Genomic DNA, 17,779 nt, shown 5'->3' with positions numbered 1-17,779 from the left:
ACCTGAGTTCAAATCCTGCCTCAGACACTCCCCAGCTGTGACCCTGGGCAAGTCACTCTTGCTCTGATTGCCTGACAAAATGGATCCAATAGAGAAAGAAATGGTAAACCCCTCCAGTATCTTTGCCAAGAAAACTCCAAACGGGGTCATGAAGAATCAGACATGACTAAACAACAACAAATATCTTTTTGTACATAGGTTTTTGCATTGTCTCCCCCATTAGACATGAGTTTCTCAAGAGCAGGGACTCTTTCCTGCATTTCTTTGTATCCCCAAGGGCTAAGGTAGTTCCTGGTACATTTTGCTGTTGTTCAGTCATTTTTCAGTCTGGTCTGACTCTTTGTAACTCCATTTGGGGTTTTCTTGGCAAAGATACTGGAGTGGTTTGCCATTTCCTTTTCCAGCTCATTTTACAGATGAGGAAACCGAGACAAAAAAGGCTAAATGACTTCCCCAGGGTCACACTGCTACTAAGTGTCTGAGGCAGGATTTGAACTCAGGTTTCCCTGACTTTAGGCCCAACACTCTATGCACTGTACGCATAACTCTCCCTCCTGGCATACCATAGGAGCTTAATATATACTAGTTGACTGACTGAGGGAAAGGATACAATAGAGTTCAAGAACTGTCCATCAATTACTCCTGACCAGCCTGTCTCCTTTTCCCAACATGATTCAGATGGTATCTTTTATGTTCTTACAAAATTCTTTATTGAAAAGGCAGCAAGGTAGTGCAGTAGAGTGTTGAACTTGAAGTCAGGAAGACCTGAGTTGGAATCCTGCCTCAGATAACTTGAAAGGTAACTTACAAGCTGAGTGATTCTGGGCAGGTCACTTAACCTGTGCTTGCCTCAGTTTATTCAGCTATAAAATGGGGGTAATAATAAAAGTACTTATCTCCCAGGTTTGTTTTAAGGATCAAATGAGATAACAATGGTAAAGCATTTCATAGCACTGTAGGTATGTCCTGAAGCTGTACAACACCAGAGTGTTACCCTAAGGGGGGAAAATCCTGTATTTGGAGTCAGATGACCTTGGTTTGGGTCCTAAGTCTGCTACCGAATACCTGTGTAACCTTGGGTATTTATCCCTAATCTCCTTCAGGTGTGAAAAGAGGGGGTTAGATTAGATGACCTCCCTTTCAGCTCTAAATCAAAAATCCTATGAATCACTGGAAGAATATCGCTGTTAAGAAAGAAGGCCTTTGTTGTAGGGAGAAGCTTAGAATAATTTTTTAAAGTGATCAAATTCCCACTCACATTCTGTTCAGTTTTGGTCCCAGTTGATTGTCCTATCTATAGGTTCTGCCCATCATGAGACAGAGACACAAAATAACTTTAATCAAGTTACTTACTATGTGTGTCAGGCACTATGCTATTACACTGGAGATTCAAACACCAGAAAGCAGGAAAGCTTCCACCCTCAAGGAGTTTACATTCAAATTGGGGGGTGGGGGGAGGAGGGAAGGCAGGGTCAGTATATGTGGACAGTGACATTGTTTGAAAATGGTGGCCAGGAAGTGACATGGCATCTGGTTCTGGGCAATATAAGGTGAAAGTTCACCTACCAAAACCCCGAGGCCAAACTCCAGGTGGAGGGGGAAAGATGAGGCTGACGGCCAGAGTACAGATAGCATGGTCTAGAAATGATGGCCAAGAAATGACATGGACATGTTATCCGCCCAACTTTATGTCTTAGGCTGTCTAGTAGGCAGTTTTCATTCATCTGCTTTTTTCCACATGGAATGATTTGGTCAAATTCTTTGGGAGATTACAGATCTCATGTAAGAGGCTGTACGATATTCTAGAGCTTGATGCCTTCGGATAAGATAAGATATATTGTTCCCCATGCTGTTCCATGATCTCTGACATAGGCACTTTTGAAAGACTAAGGAAGGGCTTAGAGGGTATATTCAAGGACATTGCTGTCACCAGCCTTGTGACTCAGACTCATCGTTCTCTAGACTTTTCATGGATTCTGCACCTAAGACCAATTAATTTTCAGCACAGTCTGATGCAACAGATTCCCCAGAATCTCTGCTCTGATAAAAAAATAAAAAACCCTGGCTATCTCTCACTTTATTTTCTTCTAACATAGTCATCTATGCAGCCATAGCATAAGGACTTGTTTAAAGTACATCATCCCACAACCTTGAACTCTCTGTCTCTGTCTGTCTCTCTATCTCTCTCTGTCTCTCTCTTTCTCTGTCTCTCTATTTCTGTCTCTTTCTCTCTTCCCTCTCCTCTCTGTTTTTATCTCTCTCTTTCTCTCTCCCTCTTCCTCCTTCCCTCTCCTGTTTTCTTCCTCCTTTCTCTCTCTTCCTCTAACTCTCGATCTCACTCTCTCCTTTTATATGGTCCCAATAAAAAGTTTCAAAATGGAAGAAAGACTGATGCTTTTCAGTCAAGTCAGTAAACATTTCTGAGGCACCTACTATGTGCCAAGCACTGTGCTACATGCTGGGAATGCAAAGAAAGGCAAAAGACAATCCTTGCTCTCAAAAGCTCACAATACAATACCTATCTTATGTCTAGTTCAGGTTACATTAAAAAAAAACTTGAGAAACTGGAGAAGTCAGGGAAGGCTTCATGGAAGATATGGTACCTAAGTTGAACCTTGAAAGGACAGAGAAATTTCAATAGTTAGAAATGGGGATGAAGTATCTTCCAGGCATGGAAGCAGGAGGAAGTATAAGCCAGACTGTAGAAAGCCTGAAATGCCAGGCAAAGAAGTTCATATCTTATTTTAGAGGCAATAGGAAAATCCTCAAGGTTTTTGAGGTTTTATTTGGACGTACCCCAGATATGGGCGATCGCAGCATTTCTCATTCTACCAATTAATGTTTCCTAGGGCTTTGGCATATCTGATTCCTCTCCACCTGACTTCCCCCCTCCCTTACCTAATTCCATCCCCACATACGCATTGGGGAAACCCTTTCCCAGGAGCTGACACTACACCTTCCCCCACCTTCTGCCTTCCTCTTCCTCCCAGGGATTTGGACCATGCTCTATGGAACAGAAGTGTTAAACATGATCCCAGACACTCCCTTGTACAGGAATCAGACTAAAATACGATTGGAACTATTTAACCAAAAAATACAATAAAACATAGATTATGGTAATTTGTGGTTTTCTAAATCAATGTGCAGCTCACAGGGATCCTTATGTCCTTATATACTATTTATTGGCCCTGTTTCTAAGTTGACTTTGATGTCATTACTTAGAAACAGGCCTCTGCCTCACCTGCCTCTGGCTAAGTAGGATGGCATGAGTCCAGGGCTCACAGAAAAGCCAGTGATAGTGTGATAAAGTTGAAGTCTGCTGCCTGCTGGCCAATGAGAAGTCCCAAGATCTTCAGGCACCCCGAATGAGCATCTTGTATCCCAACCTGCTCCTTCTGCCTGTGGCCTGCCCAGCAGTAACATCCCAGATCTCTTCCCGTAGGACTGACCCTGAGTCCTGCCCCCAGAGTTCCTATTTGCTGTAACAAATAACTGGCATTCATATAATACTTTAAGGTTTGCAAAGCATTTTACAAATATCGTGTTTTATCCTCACAATAATCCTAGGAGGTAAATGCTATTATTATCTTCATTTGGTAGATGAGGAAACTGAGGCAAACACAGGTTAAGTGACTTGACTGAGATCACACAGCTAGGAAGTGTCGGAGGCTAGATTGGAACTCAGATCTTGCAGAGTCCAGGTCCCATGTTCTGTCCACAGTGCCCTCATTCTGAAAATAGGATATCGAAAAAAGGATACCAAATGGACAAGTTGGAGAATGAGCATTTTTATCCTAAGGTTCCCCTGTTCTCCATTTACATAGAAGGATGGCCTATTAAAAAAAGCAAAAGAAACAGTTTTTCGCTACAGAAGGAAGAGGAGAATGATAATAGCTTTCCATGCAGAAGATTCATTTCTACTTCTCTTTTTATGATGCTACTTCTGACAGTTGAAGAAAGTTTTTAAAAAGCAAAGACAAGAAGAGCAGAATCTACCAAGTACTACCTACCACATCAGAGAAAATGAGTATGCTGCTAGCTTATTCTGACTGATGCCTATCCCCCACTCCCCCCCAGGAATCTGCGTTGAATGAAGACAAGAATACACTGTTTGGAAAGTTGAAATGTAATGGGATAGTGGGGTAAATAGAGAGCTGGGCTTGGAGTAAGAAACACCTGGGTTCAGATTCTACCTCTCACATGTATGGGATGTATGACCCTAGATAAATCACTTTACTTCTCAGTACTCTAGGTCGAAAATGTCAAGCATGAGGTTGCACCACTCCCACGTGTGGCCTGGTTTAGTGGCCCCATTTCTACTTGAGTTTATCTAGCCCAATGCTCTAAGACACAGAAAGTGACTACTTGCACTGGAAAAGGAAATCCCTCACTGTGAATTCCCAATACCAGTAAAATCACAGGTCTGGACAAAAACAAAAGAAAGAAAATGGAAGTATATGAGGTCCTCTTCTGTGACTGGTATTTTTTGTTATGATTGTGGAATTTAGGTGTCCATGGGTAAACAGATTCCCAGCCAACCATTTAGCTCAATACTTCTCTAGTATATAATCACCATAATTTCTTGAGACCTTAAAAAGGGAACTAGGATGAGAAAATGGTGGAGGTCAGTCATATATTGGAAACAGTACCAGGCTTCCTCCCAAAAGTACATGCCATCACATACACATTTCTTAGGTGAATAGATATAGAAGTAAAGGAGAAGGGAACTGTATATGAAACAATGTCTGGAAAATTCATGCCTGATGATTATGTGCTTTGAGAACAGAAATGTAAATATAGGCTAGAGAGACAGACAGATGAGCCCACATGGCACACACACCAAGGAAATAAATTCTTGGTCTTAACAAACATTTTTTAAAAATGTTAATTCCTATATTTAAACACCAAATTTCTTTTTGGGAGGAGGAGATTAAAGACCTTAGTCCAGTCAATTAACATCCCCACCAGGCTTCATGCTTCCAAATTATAAAAGGGGAGGCAAGGTAGTAATTACTCAGGTCTCTTTTCAGTTCTAAAAGTCCAGGATTCCACATTTTGTACCTGAATTGTTGATAATAGTGACAATGATTCATCTGTCAAATCCCAGCTCTGTATGACCTCAGACTAGCTGCTTCATCTGTGCTTCATTTGTGTCTTCTATGTCTAGGTGACTTTCTCTGATCCTTCCTAGTTCTAATGGGATGGTCTGTATGAACAGATGTAAGGAAAAATGAGTGAAACCAGGTAATTTCTAAAGACTTAAGAACTCTGATCAATGTAAATACTAGCCACTATTCTACAGGAGCTTTGATGGGAAACAGGCTACCTACTTTCTGTCAGAGAAGTGACAGATCCAGGCTGATATGTGTGCATACATTCATATGTATATATGTGTGTATAAACATACATGTATGTATATGTGTGTATATATGCATACACACATATGTATATAAGGAGGCTAGGTGGCACAGTACATAGGGTGCCAAGCCTAAGCAAACCTGGTCTAAATACTTACGCTATGTGACCCTGGGCAGGTCACTTAACCCTGTTTTCCTCAGTTGCCTCATCCGTAAAATAAGTTGGAGAAGGAAATAGCAAACCCCTCCAGTGTCTTTGCCCAGAAAACCCCAAACACAACTGAAAAAAGGAGTCAACAACAATGCAGACACAACTGAAAAATGACAACAACTTCAGTGCACACACACACATACACACACACACACACACAATGTGGGCATTTGTCTTGCTTAACTAAGCATATTTCTTGGAAGGATTTTTTCCCATTGGGGGAGGGAAATGTAAGGGAAAGAAAATAAATCTTTGTTCAATGGAAAAAAATCTGTGATTCTGTCATTCATGGTCACCCTTCTTTACTTGAATCCCATCAGCAGAAATCGGTAGCACAATGAATTAGTGAGGTCTACCAGCTGGCCTGCCTGCCTCCCAGAAGAGATTTTTGCCAGTCTCCCACTCCCCACCCTTCCACCAACAGCAACAAGCAGCTCTAGTCCTAGAATCTGTGTAGTGGGGTATCCCCCCAGCTGTCTAGTTACTAACTCAACAAAAATGGAGAAAAGTCTCCTTTTTTTCCCTTAGGAAAGTCATAGCCATGCTCAGAATTAAAGTGATTTTATACAATTTTGCATTATCAGTTACTGACTCTCTGTTACATAAAATCTCATTGTTCTATGAAAATGGGGATTATTCTGTATCTTAATGGCTTAAAAACAAAGAGCTGCCATAAGATTCATTGTCCTCTGTGCTTTTATAAGTTGAACACTGATAAAGGTCCATTAACACACTGGTTAGTAATTTTTGCATATTAAAGTATTATAGATTTAGATTTAATACCATTTTCAGCTTTTGTTGAATGAATATTTAATTCAGAAACCTATGAAATAACAGGCAATTATAACTCTACCAGAACACATATTGACATGCAGTTTAAAAGCCCACAAAAGGTTCCTTGTGCTTGCAGGGAGTTTATAATTTAAACACAATGAACATTTCTGAGCTTGCCAATCAAACGCTCATCTGTAGCAAGGGTGCATGAGAAGATCACACTTCCCCAGTGCACGTATGCCAAGGAGAGACTAAAAATAACTGGGCCTGGGTTTGGCAGACCTTGTTTAGGCAAACATCCTGCTAGAAAAGGGAACAAACAGAAGAAGAAGAAGAAGAGAAGGGAGGGAGAGAAAGAGAGGAAGGAAGGAAGGAAGGAAGGAAGGAAGGAAGGAAGGAAGGAAGGAAGGAAGGAAGGAAGGAAGGAAGGAAGGAAGGAAGGAAGGAAGGAAGGAAGGAGGGAGGGAGGGAGGGAGGGAGGGAAGGAAGAAAGAAAAGAAAGAAAGAAAGAAAGAAAGAAGGAAGGAAGGAAGGAAGGAAGGAAGGAAGGAAGGAAGGAAGGAAAGAAGGAAGGAAGGAAGGAAGGAAGGAAGGAAGGAAGGAAGGAAGGAAGGAAGGAAGGAAGGAAGGAAGGAAAGAAAGAAAGAAAGAAAGAAAGAAAGAAAGAAAGAAAGAAAGAAAGAGAAAGAAATAAATCAAAGGAAAAAATGTTTCCTGACCTTGGAAGTCAGGGTCAAAAGAAGCCAGAATAATTAGGAAGAATCCAAGCACAGCAATGAGATTGGGAAATCAGGAAATTAACCTCTGTGAGAAAATGGGGTTTTTTTCTGGTTCTTGTCTTTTCCTTTTTCTTTTCTTGCCCCAAATGAGAGGGAGAATGTCTATGCAAATCATAAGCATGCAAACCAATCCTTTCAAAGGTGTAAAAGTTTCAGATACTGATCTACTCCTCTGTTCTGGAAAAAGGCAATAGGAGGGAAGGAGGCTCCCCCCACCTTCCCAAGTTAGGAAGGTTGGAAATGGGGGAGGAGGAGCAGGGGTCCAAGGCTTGGATGAAGCTCATAGACAGCCAGACAGGGTTACACAAGAGAACATCTCAAGGCCTACTGAAGAGGATCATCTCTGATTTTGTTTTCTTTTACTCTTTCAACCTTGATGTTTAGTAAAGCTTTTTAATTCTGGCCTTATCTCAGTTGAACTAAGGGAAGGAGGGTTTGCCAGGACAAGTGCTAGGAAGAGGGAAAAGTCTAAAGCTATTCAAGGCTTTAGGATGCTACAAGTGGAGTTTGGTGACATAAAATTTCTCCTCAACTCCTAGGGACATTTCTTCACAGGTTTAACCTTTCCTTTTAGGGACCTTTTTCTAAGTCTTAATTAGGAATATTCTACTTGGAACTAAAATAATGAAGCTAGAAGGCCTGGGGGAAGTTTGAGAAGGAGGAAGCAACCCAGAGGCTCTTCTGACCACTGGATAGGAGAACCCTCACCCCAGGGATTGGGAGGAAAGATAGGTCATGCAAGACTGATGTCACAGTGACAGGACCTTTTGGGGTGAGTATGAAGGCCCAGGGTAGCAATACAGCATGTCAGCACTGGACAGCAGAGAACTATATGGTAATGGAAAGAAGCAAATTTCCATCCAACCTCCACCCAGCCCCTGCCCCTGTATCAACATTCTGGGACAAATCCCCATTTGCCATGTGCTAGTGATGGCTTTCCTTTTTCCCTGTAAATGTCCCACTTCTTAAGAGGTAAAGCACAGAAATGGTCTTGAATCCTGGTTGTACCGTTAGTTATGTGGACAGGCAAGTCAGCTCTTCCGTCAGTTGTATCCTTTTTAAAATAAGGACAAATACTCAAATTGCCTGACTCATAGGGCTATTATAAGTGTGGTTCTCTCTCTCTCTGTCTCTCTTCTGTCTGTCTCTCTCTGTGTGTATCTCTCTCTGTTGTGCTCTCTCTCTCTCTCTCTCTCTCTCTCCCAGAGGGTGACTCACTACAGCTCCCCTCAGGGCTCTACGGTTAAACCTCAGGGGAATCCCCCATAGAGTGTGCTCCTCTGTATCAAGTAACCAGCTGACACCAATCACAGAGGGATCTTTTCTTAGAAGATATAGAAAGACTACTGGCTACAAATCAGTCTCTCAGAGCAGAGAATACCTTCTCCCCTTGTACACACACACACAAGGTCCCTGGGGAGGAGCACTTTTTCAGGGACACATGTAGAGAAAACATTATCACTTAGGATACCTCATGACTCCTGGCCCTTCTTGTCCTTCTCTCCCTTCAGAGAATCTCCACTGAGCTGGCTTGGGGGGAGGCATTTGTGATGGATGAATCACTCCCTTGCTCAGCTGGATGGCCTCCTTACAGGGTGAGCTTATCTCAGCTGATGGGTCAATCTTCTGCTGGTTTGGGTCAAGCAGGTCACTCAACTGCTACACTGGCTCCTCACTAGACTTGGCATCAGCTGCTGTTAGAACCTCTGACGGCTTTGATGAATTTCTTGGTCTCATAGGTCACCTAAGCTCTCCCATCTCAGGAATTTCATTCACCTATGATCAGGAAAGAATGAATACAAAAGAAATGGCACCAATGCTCTTAGAGATACTGGGCAATTGCCAACGGGAGTGGGGGGTGGGAATGGCCAGCTTCTTTCCCCAACTTTAAGGCTCACAGCCGTCTTTTTCAGTTGTGTCAAAAGATCCAAGGAAGGAATATGCAAATTCTTTTACAATAATAATAGCTAACATTTTTGTATATTGTTTACTCTGTGCCAGGCCTTGTGTTAGGTGCTTTACGAATATTACCTTATTTGACCCTCACAGCAATGCTAGGAGGTAGGTGCTATTATTATCCCATTTTACAGATGAGGAAACAATTTATTATTATTATTATTATTATTATTATTACAAATTGTGGAATTGTGGGCTTTGAGAAGTCTTCATTATCTCATAGCACCAGACTCTAATGGCCATAAATAGCCTTCCCAAGCCTCTAGGAGTTGGATGGAGCTATGCAGGCAATATTGTGCATGATCTATATAACTCATCTAACATGTTCTAAGGACTGAGCCCTTATGACCCATTCCCATGATTACATAAGGAAAAGCACTTTCAGTCCTCCCGTGGAGATTACCAGCTACATACTTCTATCAGGGAAAATAAACTCATTCATACTGAATGTTGTAGACTTCATCTGTTACATTTTCTGGAGACTATATTAAAAAGTGATGGCAGAAAAGACAGCCTTTTAACCCAAAGGAATGACCCACTAGTGGTAAATTGCCAATGCTGAGAGGCCTCTTACTAAGGCAATACTTTTGGGTAGGGTAGCCAGATTGTACCAGAAGAAGACCACATTCATTAGCCTAAGCTAACCCTATTTAGGGGGCAGCTAGATGGTGAGGTGGATAGAGCACCAGGCCTGGAGTCAGAAAATCTGAGTTCAAATTTGACCTCAGACACTTAATAGCTGTATGACTCTGGGCAAGTCACTTAACCTCTTTTTGCTTTAATCTACTTGAGAAGTAAATCGCAAACCACTCCAGTATCTGTTAATAAAACCCCATGGACTTTGTCACAAAGAGTCAAGCATGACTAAACAACAATAACCCTATTTAACAGGGAAAAGTATGTATTCCTCTCTATAAATATCCCACCTTGCAGAGGAGGCACCAAAAATACTCAGAAAGAATTGCCAGCCCTACCCTGTGCTGATCTAAAAATCCTTTTTTCTTCCAGCTAATATTAATAAACATTTATATAGCACTTAGCATGTGCTAGGGACTGTGCTAAGCACTTTACAAATATTATCTCATTAGATCCTCACAACAACCCTGGGAGATAGGTACTATTATTATCATCCCCATTTTACAGATGAGGAAACTGAGGCACAAAGGTTAAGTGATTTGCCTTGGGTCACAGAGCTAGTGAGTATCTGAGGGCTGATCTGAATTCAGGTCTTTGTGACTCCAGGTTCAATGTTCTACCCACTTCAGCCCCCCAGGCTGCTCCTAATTGCCAAGAACACTAACAGGAAAACTCATTTACTAAGGACCTAGTATATACCAGTCACTGCGCCAAACCCTGGGGATACAAATACAGAAAGGAAACAGCACTCGCCCTCATGGAGATTACATTCTATTGGGAGAGAAAATACATTTTTCTACTAAAGGAGGAGGTTCAGCACCATTTTCTCCACATTTGTCACCAGCTACACTGCTTTGGGGCTTCTTTGGAACTCTCCATCACTGAGTACCTTCTCCACCCCTACCTTTTCAGCTTCCTTTGATGCGTTTTGTTTTTGTAATCCCTTCACTCAGTAAGCACTTAATAAATTTGGGGGCAGTTAAGAAGTGAAGTGGATGGAGCACTAAGCCTGAAGTCAGGAAGACTCATCTTTCTGAGGTCCAGTCTCACCTTACTAGCTTTCTAGTTGTGTGGCCATGGGCAAGTCATGGAACCCTGTCTGCCTCACTTTCTTTAATATGAGCTGGAGAAGGCAAACTCCTCCAGTATCTTTGCCAAGAAAATCCCAAATGGAGCTGCAAAGAGTCAGACATCATTGAAACAACTGAACAACAACAACGTTTACTGTCCAAGGAAGGTGAGGTTTGGTCTGGAAGTCACAGGGGAGTTGACTGTTGGGCAGTCAATTGCTTTTCCAGAGGAGATGGTGGTTTTGATAGGATTACTGCACCCAGAGGAAGAAGTAGAAACCAGTTGTTTATTCAATAGACATAGGAATAAACCACAGTGAGGCACTGTACTAAATGTTAAAAAAAAAAAAAAGAAGAAGCAAAAAACAGACCCTGCCCTCAAAGAGCTTATAATCTAATGGGGGAGAAAGCATGAAACTAAAGATGTACAAATAAACTATAGACAGGATCAACAGGAATAATTACAGAGGGAAGGCATTAGAATTAAGAGGGGTCAGGGATTGTTCCTTGTCCTTCATTCTGGAAGAGGACCAATGGCATCATAAAGGTGTTGTCTTGACTTGCAAGTGAATTGGATTTAAGTGAGGCAGAACTGTGCAGTAATCAGCTCCACTTTCTCCTCCCAGGGTCATCGGAGTCCAGTGGCAGGATAACTGCCATCAGTTAGGTCAGGATAACTGATGACAGCCCAGGATGCAGTGGAAGACCTTGACCTTTTTAAGCTCTTTCCTAGGTCTAAGAGGGATCAGGGAAGGCTTCCAGTAAAAGATGGGATCTTGGTTGGGATTTAAAGGAAGCCAGAAAGGTGATAAATTATGTACAAAGCAACAGGCAAGATAGAAACAAGCCCTGTCACCTTGCATCTTTTTATTACTCTCAAACCCATTAAATGTCCACAAGATAGTGACTTCTCTCTTTTCACTCTCCCAAATTAGACAATTTTAAGGTCACTTGTGTCTGTATGTCACACCTCAAGAGTCCTACCATGAATCAGCAGAAACTTCTGTAGAGATCAGATAGAACTGATGATGATCCATAGTCTTTAGTTCAAAAAGCCTGGTTGTCTGGGGCATCTTAAATTTCGCCTTTGCTGCTTTTTGGTTGTCTTGGAAACAGGTTGGCTAAGATTCCATTTCTGGCTACCTTTTGTTTTGCCCTGAGCCTGAGCATAGCCCATCCATCTGTGCCCCCAGATGACAGGAGGTTGCACAAAGCCTGGTTATGATCAAAAGATTTTGTCACTTTCCAGGAAGCAAGCAAAGGTGAGAAAGTCTCTGTGAAAGGTCAATGCTAAATGTATTGCTCTTGGCATGAGTTGATGGAGGTTAAGAATAAAGTTCTTCTGTTTAATATATAAATAACAGTCTTAATAATTTCTTTCTTAAAGTGTTTTATTAACAGGAAATGGCCATTTTGACTACACATATAACAAGAGAAAGGGCAGGAGTGTGCTGGAGCCAGCTTGAACCACCTCAAAAGAGCTTATTGTTAAATTTTCAGAGTGAGCATTTTTACACCTTAAAAACTGGCAAACATTCAAATCAGCGACTGATTTATTGTTTTGTTGATTTCTAGACTTTTAAAAGAGAGAGAAAATATTAATAATACAGATTAAACAAAGTATGTCATGTATTTTTTTCATAGAGCTGGTTGTTTAAATATTTATCAGCACACCACTGGGAAATGACAATCTAACTATTATTTAGTTGTTTGGTTCATACAAGCAGAATTAAATTAGCTGGACCATATCACTTCTGTAATTCTTTTTGTGCTAGGGAAACAGAGATTCAGAGCGTACTATGCTGTCTGCGAATATGGGTTCTGGACCCAGAAAGCCTCATGGCTCCTCATTTGACACACATAAGCTGTCAGAATCTTGGTTCCCAGGAGGACCCAGGTTTGAATATCTCTCATTTATTGAATTATGAATTATTGAAATATCAAAACGTGAAGTTTTGAAGTACACTGACACTTTTTTAATGGAAATGCCATATGTCTCCATCAATCCTGATGACATATTTTGTGCTGGGTATCTTAAATAGAAGAGACAAAAGCAACACCATCTCTTTGCTCAAACTCAAATCCAAAGTAGGAGTAGTATCAAGAATGCTGGTTGTATAATCAAGACACTTGGATTTAAATTCTAGCTCTGGTTTTGACTATCTATATGACCATGGACAAGCGATTTAATCTCTCTGTGTCTCATTTTCATCATCTATAAAATCAGAATCACAAGATAACCTTGATCAACCAAGTTCTCCCTAGCTCAAATGATGAATCAATCACACAGAAGGTACAGGCAACAGAGACAATAAGGAATTAATAAGTACCTACACCAAATTACCCCTTTTTTGAGGTGTGAAAAGTTGTCCAATAAAATAGATGGAGTTAAAGGGCAATGAAACCATTAGCTGGCCAATAATCCCTGATGTCCCTTTAAAAAGTCAGCTACACAATCTAAGGAGCCAGATGAGTGTTGATGCAGGGGACAACTTTGAGGAACATGACCCTCTGTAAGCTAAGAGGAGAGCCTGGTGACTGGGAATTGATATGCAGAGAGGTACAGGTCCAGAGAAACACTGCACCCATGGGGATCAGTATGAGGCCTTGATGGCCCTGTAGAGCCAGATGTGAGTCGTCCTGGCCATAGAGCGTTCCCTAAGTGTGTACCAATCAACTAGTACATTCTATATGTTGTTTAGTCATTCAGTCATATCCAATTCTTTGTGACTTTGTAGACTGTCCGTGGGGTTTTCTTGGTAAAGATACTGGAGTGGACTGCTATTTCCTTCTCTAGTGGATTAAGGCAAACAGAGTTAAGTTACTTGTCCAGGGTCACACAGCTTGTAACTGCCTGATGTTAGATTTGAACTCAGGTCTTCCTGACTCCTGGCTCAATGCTCTATCCATTGAGTCACCTATGTAAATTAGTGATAGGTAGATAGATAGATAGATAGATAGATAGATAGATAGATAGATAGATAGATAGATAGATAGATAGATATAGATATAGATATAGATATAGATATAGATATAGATATAGATATAGATAGATATAGATATATTTGTGGGAGATTACACCCCAGGCTTATTGGGTAGGGGGATATTTTATTATTGTTCATACAATGTTATCTTAGTAAATGTTTTTGTTTGAGCTAACTATGTCTCCTAGCTGACTATTAATGATAAGCACATTAATACAGACACTTGTAAACTGTATTTTTAGGAGTACAGACCCAAAATGGAAAAAAAAAACCAAATTGAAGGAACCTCCAGCAAGAATACTACAACCATATATAAATCTAAGTTACTGTATAAACCTCATACTTCTTTCAACATTTTATAGAAGTTCAGAAAGTAGACTATTTAGTGTGCTACCACATCATTTCTGTCTTTTGTGTCATGTAGTTTTAATACAGTAAATCTTCTACTAACCAGAATATATAAAATGGAGTATTTTGGAATTCTCTTGTTAACCAGAGACTTTAAAGTTTTATGATCTTTTATTTCAATTCTTGTAGTGCATCACCAATGTTATCAAAACTTAGAGTGCCTTCTTTGGTTACAGCATTGCACTCGGAACTAAGGACAGCTCATTTTGTATGACAACTCACATTTCTAGAACTCTGAAGTCCCTGGTCCCATGTTTCTTCATTCTCCACCATTTTCTTCCCTACCAATGATGCTACTCCACCCTCCAAACTGGACTCCCAGAGAAAAGTTCTCAGGCAGAGCTAAGCCACCCCTGAGAGCATGCTCCTTTATCTCATTTTCTTCCCTGCTACCTCATACAATACATATAGCTTCATGTAGTCATATAAATAGGTGTATGAATATGCATGTTCAAGGAGCAAAAGTGGAGGATCTGAATAGGGAAAAACTGGAAGGAAATTTGGAGAGGCAGGTAAAAGCTAGACTATGGAAAGTCTTTGAATGCCAGGCTAAGGTATTTGATTACCCAAGGAGGGGGGCAGTTATTGAGGTTTTTGAGGAAGGGGAAGGAGTATATGCAAAGGGATGTTTTCAGATTGGCATGAGACCATGTGTAAGATGGATTGGAAGAGGAAACGAATATGATTGGTGGTTGAAGAAGTTCCCAGAACTTTGATTCTTATGAGAATGTAATATGGGATGATTGAATTATAGGCATATGATGGAAGGAGATGGATGGCAATGAGTGTGTCTGGTGAGGGAAAAGGGACAGCAATGGTGCAGCCTTTTTTGTATGCTGAGGACAGCTGAGAAGAGAAGAGAACAGAAACATCTAGTTGTGATTAAGAAAGGTGAAGACGTATGTACACCTTTAGAGGCAGCTGGCAGTGCAATGGAGGCAGCACTGGACATGGAGTGGGTTCAAATTGGCCTCAAACATTTACTAGCTGGGAGATCATGGCAAGTCACTTAACTTCTCTTTGCCTCAGTTTCCTCAACTGTAAAAAAAAGTTGTTAAAACTCTTTTTAAAATTTTCTCAGAAAGTTGTAATAAAGATCAAATGAGACAATATTTATAAAACACAAGAACATTTAGCACTGTGCCTTGCACATAGTTGGTACCATATAAATTCTTATTATTTCACCTCAACCACACACAGGAATGGTCATAACCTTGATCTGACCTAATAAAAGTGCTCTGAGAGTCCTCCATGTGGTCATAAGTTCCTATCTTTCCATTTTTCCCTGTGCCATTCACTCTTTCCAAAGGTATTCCTCATCCTCACCTGACCTCCACTCACACACCTCCATGCTCTTCATTTTCTTGCTTCTCAATTTTGACTGTAACCAGTTCAAATATACCCTGTCCTCAATGCTCAAATCTTTTGACCCTTTGACCTATTTCCATTCAAAACTAGTCAGTCTAAACCCCTGAATTGCTGCCATCATCCACATTTTCTGCTTCTACTCAGTTCTCAGCCTCTTACAATCTGACATCCAATCCCATCTTTCAATCAAAATTATTCATTACATTCTTAACATATAACTTATTGACTTCCATATCTATTGGCCTTATCTCCATCTCCATCTTTCTTGAATATTCTCTGCAATATTTGATACTGTTGATCACCCTGGACATTCATTCCCCAAGTTTTTATGGCAGACAATGCTCTCTCCTGGTTCTCCTTTTATCTTACTGTCACTCATTCCTCCATCCTTTGCTGGCTCATTAACTTCTTCCTACATTTTCTATGCATGGGTATGTCCCAGGGTTCTGTGCTGGGCCCTCTTTTTTCTCTTAATGATCTAATTAGCTCCCACACATTCAACTTTCATCTCTACGAAGAAATACAGAGTTCTAGACATAGAAGACAACTATTGGAAGTGGACAGAATTGGGAGAAGTGCCTTGTGAAAGGAAGAGCAAGGAGGCCAATGTCAGCAGGTAGCACAGTATATGGGGGGTGACTAAGATAAAAGAAGACTGGAAGGGGTCAGATTATGAAAGGCTTTAAATACCAAACCTTTTTATTTTTGATCCTGGAGGTAATAGGAAGCAGCTTGTAGGGATTTATTGACTAGGAGATGCTGGGGATGGAAGCTCAATTCCATGTGGACAGTCTCAGGCGGGTAAAGGTGGGAACTTCTAAATCTTAGAGTTCTCACGAGGCCCCCCCAGGAAACGACTGGGAATCAAGGTGAACCGAGCTATCTCGTGTATTTCCGCCTCTTCCCGTGAGAGACGTGATGGGAGAGAGCTCTCCCCGCCCTCGAGATTGTCCCGGATCTGGGCACACCTAACAGCACGGTATTCAGATGCAAACTATGCGGCTGGAGAGCTTAAGTAGGATCAGGAAAGCCTGAAAGTTCTCTTGGGCGGAGGGGCCACGTGTGAGGACAGAAGGCTCCGCTTTTCCTCTCTCTTCTCTCCCCTCCCTCTCTCCCCACTTACACTTCTACTTCCAATCTCTTATTGTAAGATCTTTGCCTCCTTGGGAGATCTTTCTCTCTCCCTCCTAAGGAAGAATTCCCCTGCATTTGTAACTAGACCCTGAAATAAAGCTCAACCCTTGTTCGACTCTGGAACGTCCTTTCTCTCATACGAGCATCCGGTTTGGCCAGCCGAAGACCTCCGATAGAGGTAAGGGAAGACTCGGGTAGCCCTCAGGCCTCTAGGCCTGGCAGAAAATGACATGTCAAACTTGTGCTTTAGGAAGATAGGCTTGACAGCTGAGCAGAAGATGGACTGGAGGTGAGAGAGACAGAAGACAGGGAGATCCAGCAGGAGGCTGCTGGAACAGTCCAAATGTAAGATGATAAAGGCCTGTACCAGGCTGGTGGCAGTCAGAGGAGAGAAGGGAACATATATGAGAGACATTGCAAAGGTAGACTCAACGGGAGCCAACAATAGATTGGATATGGAGAATGGTGAGAGAGTAAGAAATTGGACACTTTCCAGGAGGAGCTGGAACTTTCCAGTTCCTATCTTTCCAGTCTTCTTACATCTTACTCACTCCCACATACTCTCCAATCCAGTGACTTCCTGCTGTTCCTTGCACAAGACACTTCCTCTCCTAACTCTGTCCATTTTCAGTAGCTATCTTCTATGCCTGGAACACTCTCCCTCTTCATAGGTCACTAAAAAAAAGGAAAAGGCCTAAAACAGACCTCTATACCCATGTATAGAGGATAGAACAAAGCAGCTGGCTTCTCCTCCTGCAACTCTCTCCCTCTTCAACAGAGATAAAAGTTGAATCTATGGGAACAAATTAAGACTAATTAGGACACCTAGGTTGTGAGCCAAGGTGATTGAACTTTGACAGTAATAAGGTGCCCCTGCCCCTGGTTCAGGTCCTCATCACCTTACACCTCCACAATTATCCTCTACAAGCTGTCTGATTCATATTCCTGAAACAGAGTTCTGATCTTTTTGGTCTGGAGCCTAAGAACTTCCAGTGCTTTCCTCTCATTTCTAGAACAAATACACACTCATCTCTTTGGTTTCCAAAACTTTTCCCAAAAAAAGCTTTTCCCAAACTGGTTCCACCCCACCTCATGTCCCATC

At 41.5% G+C, this 17,779-nt stretch overlaps 1 protein-coding gene across 9 annotated transcripts in view; it reads right to left on the bottom strand.

Annotated features, from left to right (window-relative positions):
- RGS8 (regulator of G protein signaling 8) overlaps positions 1-17,779 on the bottom strand; it is a 221,617-nt gene that overhangs the window by 112,538 nt on the left and 91,300 nt on the right. For 2 of the 9 annotated variants that reach the window (XM_072648452.1, XM_072648454.1), the window contains exon 3: positions 8,593-8,897. The exons of the other annotated variants lie outside the window; for them this stretch is intronic. The gene's annotated coding sequence lies outside the window, so the exon portion shown is untranslated. The remainder of the gene's footprint in view (positions 1-8,592; positions 8,898-17,779) is intronic. 9 annotated transcript variants of the gene reach the window in all.

The sequence above is a fragment of the Notamacropus eugenii genome, chromosome 2 (assembly GCF_028372415.1).
Source record: "Notamacropus eugenii isolate mMacEug1 chromosome 2, mMacEug1.pri_v2, whole genome shotgun sequence".
In the NCBI taxonomy this organism is placed as follows: domain Eukaryota; kingdom Metazoa; phylum Chordata; class Mammalia; order Diprotodontia; family Macropodidae; genus Notamacropus; species Notamacropus eugenii.
Note: the sequence above shows the minus strand (reverse complement) of the source record. Positions and strands in the feature narration are given on the sequence as shown.